Genomic DNA, 8,673 nt, shown 5'->3' with positions numbered 1-8,673 from the left:
TTTCCCTGTAACTTCCAAAAGGCTCCAGCCCTGCTGGGCTCCTGTAGCAGCCCTGCAAGGCCTCATGGAGGGTTTCTTGTGATTACCAAGAAATCAAGCCCTGAAAAATAACTCCCAGACATTCCATCTGCATTTAAAAGTCAAGTTCAATCTTCCCTTATTACAGCTGCAAAACCCCTCTCTACCTAATGCAGATAAAGTAACAAAGCTGCACTTCCAGTGATTGGAACTAAATGCAGTTAACCTTAAAAAGTCACTTTTACAAACAGAGCAGATTTATCTGGATTTAAATTTTAGTTCTTGTGCAAAGGCTTAAGAACGGGTTCCTCCCCATTATTCAATTTAACAATAATAATAAAAACCTCCATGACAACTATAACAAAAAGACTCTGATAAAGCCTGAAACCTTTTTGATAATGAAACATCCAATTTCCCTGGTTGAAGTACAATTCCCCTGGGAACATTTTAAAAAAGATATAGAAGAACTGTTGTCTCCCAATTGTTAATGTAAAGAACCACGTGTGAGAACAGCACATGGGAAAAAAATCAACTTTGAGAAAAGCTAAAGAAAAAATCATGGGTGGGAGAGACGAGACAACTGAACTGCAGTGTCTCATGAGGGCAATTCCAGAGGCAATAACATGGGAGAGCTGGGAAGGGTTCCCAGGCTGGGCTCAGGTTGGGTTTCCCCCCGAGGGGGAGATGCGGTGCCACCTGGGCTGTGCTGGGGTGCAGATCCCTCTCCAGACCTGGCACTGCTGCTCTGCTCCTGCTGCATCCCAGAGCCTCCCAGCACCTCCCTGCGTTCTAAACAAGTCCATAATCACCTATCCCTAACCTAATGTCCCTTTAAGGACGTTCATTAAGAGCAGATGAACTGACGAACAAGGACCAGCAACACACATTAACTGAGGCTGCTCCTCCCCTCGCTCAGCTCCAGCCCTAATCTCCTAAATGTTCACATCAATACCTTATCACCACAATGCCAGGGAGGAATTAATGCACGGAGAGGATGGCAAACTCTGGGAAGAGGATCAAGCACTTGGGATGCCAAAATAACCAGCCAAGAGGCTGGATTAGGGAATAAACACAAGAGAGGGTTGGGAAGTGCCAAACCACCCACGGGATGGGGGCACAGGCCCCAGCTGAGATCGGGCATGGTCTCCAGCACAGGGAATTATCTTTCCATGCTTTACTTCATGCAGCACACAAGTATCACTTTTTACCACTTAAGGTTTTATTCATCAGCTTTTTGTATCAATGAGTATTTTTACATCAGAGAGCAGGAAACCTCTTTACTTTTAACGTGTCTCCCTTCACTTCTCAAAGCACCAAAATGAATGGATATTTTAAAATTGCCTATAAAATATACGGTTCACAAGCTTAGGTTCTTTCCTTGACTGGAGAAAGGCATGGGAAATGTCCTGAGCATCTCAGAGCACATTTTACTGCTGTAGTATTTGTGTGACTTTAAATGTCCCAGCTCCTGTAGCCAGGAGTTACCATGAGAACCTCCACTCTTATTAAAATAACTGTTCAACCACGGGTTTGTGTTTTGGGGTTTGAGGCAGGTCTATGTCTGCAAGGTTTTAAGAAGTTTGTATTTTAAAGTATTTTTTTCTATCAGGGTAGGGGGCTTTTTAACAAAAAATGCCAGTTCTCGAAGTCCAAAAAGTGGGATCACCTCTGAAATCAAGCACATGGTCCCATTCCTCCCTTTTCCTGGATCTCTCTATTTGTGGCTTTTGGCTGCTGTCTCCCAGGACCTCAGAGGTGCTGCTGGTCACAGTCACCAGCCAGGCTGTGATCTCCAATCCCCAGAATTATGTTCCTGTCAGCAAGGTGTGAATTTGAAATCCCATTTGAAGAGACAGAATGATAAAGTGCGAAGTGGGAGGGGGAAATCAACTCATTAACCTGAGAAATTCATTCTAACACAAAGAAAACCCAATAATACTGGGATATATTTGTCTGCTCTCGGGATCCATCCCAGCAATGCCCAAAATCCTGCTGGGCTGGGTTTTGGCTCAGCAGTTCAAGTTGACATCAGTGAGCTAGGCCTAAGAGGCTCCAGCACAAGGCTCTGTGAAGCTGCTCGAGCAGGACTTTCCTGCTGCCACGGCGGGATCAGGTTTGTCAGGCAGACATTAAAGATCTCATTGATCCCCTTTGTACTGCCAGGGAAAGGCTCTAATCCTCGGCCAGGTGTGGGATTCTCTCAGCTCTGCTCAGCCTCTTTTGGCTCCTGTCCAGGGCCAGGCCCAGCAGAGATTCTGTTCTGACAGAGCACAAACCAGATTTCACCTCAAGCATTCCCGGATCCTGTTCCCTCGATGCTGTTGGCAACACCAGCACATCCACCTGACCAAACCCAACAACATTTCATTGCCAAAATACTGGGCACATTCTCCCCATCCCCTGGGACTCCCCAGCCAGGGGATGGGACTGGAAACTCAGCAATGCTGGCAGCCAGAGATAATGCCTGTGAAAAGCGGGCAGGGTTCTCTTGTGCAGGAGGAGACACTTTATTAACACTGCCAGAAGTCTAACAGAATTTCTCTTTCCAAAGCTCTGGATGAAAATGTGGGGCTGGTTATTTCCAGGTAGACTTTGTGTTTGTCTCTGAAAGAATACAAGAGAAACCTCGAGGTAATGGCCCTGCCATTGTGCTGACAAATCCATGCCAGGCAAAACCCAGCTCTTTATGCACTGTCACTACAATAATTTGTATATTTTTACTGTTATATTGGCAGGTAGAAGCCCTGGTTGAGGTCAAACCCTTCCTGGTCATCTTTCCCAACACAAATCCTTAGCATAGTCCTCATGGTGAAGGATTTATACATGGCACCCGAATTCTGCTGAGTTACACCCATTTCTACGGCAGGATGTATTTTATGGATCAAAAAACCCCAAACAATGTCTTCCAAATATATCTCTTGTATCTGTGACGCCCGAAATGAGGATGAGCAGCATGGCTTTAAAATAAAACGGGAAGGGCTCTGTGGGTTTGGCATCTGCCAAAGGATTCAGGTTCAATAGCACAGACACCACTTTGCCAACTGTTAAGGAAAACAGATTCCAGTTGTACCACATTTTGCTTGATTTATGTGAGCACTGGGAGAAGGATGAGGGGGAAAAAATAACCTGGAAAGCAAAAAAAATTTTTTTTTACCTTGTTTTGCTGTTCTGCTCATGAACCTGCCAAGTCTGAGAGGCTGCAGGAGCTCTCCCACGGCTGAGCACTGGCACAGCCAGACCCTGCTCCTGGGGATCTGCTGCACATCCCTGGGCCAGCACCCACAGAGGATCCCTGGGCACTGAGAAGCCACTGGGCTGTCCCTGGGTACCAGCAGGGTCTGTGGGGATGCTGGGATTCATTTGGGAAGCTCATGGGACTGAGAGCAAGGAGTAGGATAAAAATCAGATAAAAATCACCTCTCTGCGTCCCTGGGCTTACACCAAGCAGTCACCTGCTGCAGGCAGGAGTCAGGTCAGGTATTGCTTTTGGAAATCCAGGATTATCTAATCCAGGCCTGACAGATTTCCTAGGATACGAGATTTTGCAATATAAGGCAAGTTCTAGAGCAGCCCTGGGTTTGCAGTTGGTTCCCCAGCACCCCCAGGAGAAGCAGCAGCCGGCCGGGCACCAGCAGCCCCTCATGGCACCCAGACAAGTCTGAGAAGTTCTCTGTCCAAATTAAGAATCAAAATAACTTTGCAAAGGGGGTCAGGAGGGAGCAGTCCCTGTGCTCCCACCTGCAGCTCGCAGCCCTCCATTCCCAGCACAGCCTGAGCCCATTAGGGCCAGTTCCATCTCTGCAAGTGCTGCCTCTCCCTGCCAGGCCATTTGCTCCCTGCTTTCTATTTTTAAAATCGCTGTAGCTCCTGAGAGTGTTTTGTTCTGTGCAGTGACAGGCTGTCACTTCCCCAAACCTGCCCCTTCCCTGTGCTCAGCATCCCAGGGAATCACCCAGCACTTGGATACTTCCCTTCCAGGCTCCCTGCAAGGCAAGAGGGAGCTCTGCAGTGCAGCCACTGGGTCCTGGAATTATTTGGGTTGGGAAGGAATTAAAGCCCATCCAGTGCCGCCCCTGCCACGGGCAGGGACACCTCCCACTGTCCCAGGCTGCTCCAAGCCCCAATGTCCAGCCTGGCCTTGGGCACTGCCAGGGATCCAGGGGCAGCCACAGCTGCTCTGGGAAGAGGGAGAAGCACACACAGCACACACGTTCATTGCTAAAAAATTCATCGTGAGAAAGCAGCAAAGGGCAGAACAAAGCAGTATTTATCAGTAAAGCATAGCCTGCAGTCTGCCCCATCATCTGCTGCACAGAGGTCCCACAAATCAGTGACTCTGCCCCAAGGAACTGTTGGTATTTGTAATAAACTGCTGCAACTTCTTCCTAGTTTAGAAACATCTCAGCTCCTCCTGCAGCCTGTCCTTGCTGACACACAAAGTGCCCTGTTCGGGGTCAGAGGAACCCCAGATCCACCCCAAAGGCTGCACTTGATCCTGGAGGTCTTTTCCAACCTCAGTGATTCCATGATTCCAAGGAACGGCCCCACCCCAGTTCTGCACGTGGTGTTGAGCAGAGTTTGGAGCCAGGCTCAGCTCCTGGGTTCTGATACTCAGGAAGGAGCCATTACACATTTAAACCTGAACTTCAGGGCTCCAGCAGAGGTGCACACCCAGGAACACCCCGGGCTGTGCTTCCATGCCCACATTTCTCCGAGCAGAGACATGGGAGGCACAGCTGAGGAAGCACCAGCAGCGTTTCACTGCCAGATGGAGCAGCACAAGCTTGGCTGGGCTCAAGCAGGACATTTCACAGACGAGTTCTCAGCCCCATTCCTCGATGCTTTTGTGCTCAGAGTTATTTCATTCTCTTCTGAAATGCAAGGAGGTTCTTCCTGAGAAAATAAGCATGGGGGGGGGAGGCTTTTTTTAACAACAGCTCGGTTCCCCAGCAAAATAAACTTTTCACAGGTGGGAAAATCTGTATTTGGGATTTATTTCATTTCTTCATGGATTGAATGCTCTTCACAGTTTACCATGTCACTAAAATATTCCTGAAGAAGGAAAGTGGCTTTCCCAGGGACTCCAGTACCTCTGCTCTGCTCCTGTCTCACACTGAGGCTGTTGGGGATCCTGGTGTGTTACAGGACTTGTGCAGCTGCCCTGGGCCTCCTCCCTAGGGCTGGAAAAACCCAGGCCATTCCTCATTTGCAGTTTAGCCAAACAAGAGCAAACGAGCTGTCACTCCCTCAGGGCTGTGCCACCCTGGGCGCTGCAGGCAGATGGAAAATGCATCTTTTTGTGTCAGCTTCCAAAATCCTGTGAAGTGCAAAATCCCTTCACTGGGACGCCAACGTTCTGCTGCACGAGATGTTGTCAAGCACTGGAACAGGCAATGAGCTCCCAGTTCACAGAATCCCAGGATCACTGAGGCTGGAAAAGCCCTCCCAGCCCATGGAATCCAAGCTGTGCCCGATGCCCACCTTGTCCCCAGCCCAGAGCACTGAGTGCCACCTCCAGCCCTTCCTTGGGCACCTCCAGGGATGGGCACTCCAAACCTCCCTGGGCAGCCCCTGCCAATTGTCCATTCCAGTTGTCCAAGGCTTGCTGGGCAATCAAAACACCACTTCCTCGTTTGAAAATCCTCCACTATAGCTGTAGCAGACACATCTCCAAAAGATAATTTCCTTTGCATCACCATCCATAGAAGGGAGTGGGTTGGAAGGGACCTTAAGGATCATCCAGTTACTCGGAGGTTCTCTGCACTGCTGTCAGATAGAAAAACTACAAACCCACAAAAAGTCATTTAATTAATTTTTATTGTCAATATAATTTCTGTGCATTCAAGCCCTGCCACAAAATTACCTGCTTTAAAAATCACTAACCCATCTCTATTAGTGCTGGATTTTATTCCTGCAAAAATAACAACTTCCTGCCAAATCTGAGCTGACAGTTTGTCTTTATTTTTGTAGTTATTCCTGCCATTTTTTATTAAATGGAATTTGGCCTTGATCCTATCCATTAGGACTTGGTTTTGATGGGATCAACATGGGGAACAACTCCAGGCACTCAGTCCTGTCTCTGCCTGGGGAGATACTGTCTGGGCTCTTAGGAGCTGTCATTAAATCCCAGTGGTAAATTGCAGCCATCCATTAGATTTACCTGGATCTTATTATTTCAGCACCAAGCTGGGGGTATCAAGAGCTGTTTCTAAACCAGCAAATGCTGTCCCAGGACACCAGGCCACATCCATGGGGAAAAAGGACTCTGCTCTGACACCTGGAGTCAGTCAAGCCAAGCTTTCCTTGCCCATGAACTTACATTAACTAACCTGGGTTTCTCTCAAGATAGCCAAAATAAATGTGCATTTAGAAAGTTCTGATGGACCACAACACATATTTATAAATTTCTTTTGGAAGTAGATTGGTGCCATGTTGATGGCCCCATAAACAGGGGGTGCCATGGGGTGCAGAGAGGGGTCCCAGAGCCCCCCAGTGCTGCACCCCCCACCTGCATCTGATCTGAGATCTCACACCAGGAACCCCAGGGGTGGTTGTGACTGCAAACAGAACCTGCTGCATTCCTGAGGCTCAAATCCTGCACTCACAGAGAGGAAGAACTCCTGCTGTCCCACTGCTCCATCCCTGAGCCTCCTGAGGCCAATCCTGCAAAGGGGCAGATTCCTCCTGTGTCACCAGTGCTGTACAAGGCACTGGCACTCAGCCTGTTCTGGGTGCAGAAATACCACATGCATGGAATTATGAGGCTGAGTTTAATGACATGAAACAAATCTCCATTCTGCTGAATGCATAATTAACAGTATTAAAATATTTATGAAATAAGGAATTTATTAGGACATCTGTGGTGTATGGGCTTGCTGTGCTCTACACAAATCCTAAAATGGCAGGAGAGAAAACAAACTTGCAAGGCATCAAACCTGGGCATTTCCACCTGAGACAGCGTAGGGACATAGATCCCTCTGTCCTTGTCATCAAAGATACTGCAGAGAGAGAACTGGAATTTTATTATTTTCTTAATTTGGAAAACCTTTGGTTCTTTAAAGAAGGGCTATTGTGGGAGCAAACTTCTTGTGGGACTTTTGTTGGATTGGTTTTGAACACAAGTAGTCCAGACTGGAAATGCACCACTGAGATGAGATAGAATTTAAAATAACCACGGGTACCCACAGCACTGGAAATGTGGGCTGACACCTTGAGCCTGGCTCATGCAGAGGTGGAGTTCCACAAGTACCACCTCAGTGCACCTTCAGCTCCAAACCTCTGCTTTTTGGATCTATCTTCGAGTATCAAGGGGAGAGCAAAAGTAGGAACATCTCTATTGCATTTGGTGTTGCACTCAAGCCTCAAAGCCTGCTGTGAAAATAGAGCCAGAACAAACCAGGAAAACTTCTAGCAAAGAGGATAAAAGCTGAGTGTTAAGAGGAAAAAAAGGTCTTTTTTGAAGGCTGTAGAACATTCCCCAGAAAGTTTACAGGAGAGCTTAGGCATCTGCTAGGACCAGCCTGGCTCCACGGGTGCCATCCAACGGGAAGGAATTGTTCCCTGTGAGGGTGGGGAGGCCCAGGCACAGGTTCCCACAGAAGCTGTGGCTGCCCCTGGATGCCTGGAAGGAGGCTGAGGGGATGGTACCCGGCCTAAAGATGCCTGAAACTGTCCCAGGGAATGAGCCAGCTCCCTGTCCAGCTTGCTGCCTTCCCACCAACCCCAGCCACTGTTGCAGCATCCAAAGGAAACGCTGGAGAACTGTGCTCAGACAGGTGTGTGTTTCCATCCTGTACCACCTTTACATTTCCTGTCCTGTTTCCATGTGGACATTCATCCAGGGAAAGCTGGGATTGGGGCCTTTGTGCAGGACAGGAATAACTGGCTGCTATAAAGCCACCTGCAGGGACCAACAGCCGCTGTCAGAGCAGCCCTGCTGGAACTGGAACTGGGGCTGGGACAGAAGGACGGCTGGTGCAGCTGGCCCTGATAGCCCCTACTGCCACATTATCATCACCTGTCCCACATTCCCAGGGCCAGCGAGTCTTAGAGGTCCTGGAGGGCCGCAGCACCCCTGGACTCCGTGGCCAGACCCCACGGCTCTGGAGCAGTGCTGGGCTGTTGGTGCATCCCTGTGGCAGCCACGGGAATGGGACAGCTCTGACAGAGGGAGCTGAGAGCCGGGTTTGTGTCAGCCACCTGAGGGGAGCCTGGACCTGAGTCATTCTCAGCACAGCTCCAGCCCAGTTCTGGCTTTGTCAGCAGTTGTTTTACCTGCGAGTGAAGAGCTACAACAGCTGTAACAGTGCGAGAGCAGGATCTGAGGGAGAGCTGCGGCAGCAGGGGAGCTCCAGGATCACACCGAGCCGGGTCCAGCTTATCCAGCCTGTGAACTGGCAGCAGCACAGAGCTGCAGCAGGGCACTGCCCCTGGGCCACAGCAGCGTGCCAGCTGCCTGGGCTGTGCCCTCCCTGGGACTTCTGTCACCCCCGGCCCTGCCGGCACCGACCCAGCTCTGGCTGCACAGTGACCACGGCCATGGCTGCGCAGTGACCAGTGCTGTCCCTGCACCGTGACCACCACATCCCTGCACAGCGACCACGGCCATGGCTGCACAGTGACCAGTGCTGTCCCTGCACAGTGACCACCACCCTC

Source organism: Corvus brachyrhynchos, unplaced genomic scaffold (genome assembly GCF_000691975.1).
Source record: "Corvus brachyrhynchos isolate BGI_N302 unplaced genomic scaffold, ASM69197v1 scaffold95, whole genome shotgun sequence".
Taxonomy (NCBI): Eukaryota; Metazoa; Chordata; class Aves; order Passeriformes; family Corvidae; genus Corvus; species Corvus brachyrhynchos.
Note: the sequence above shows the minus strand (reverse complement) of the source record.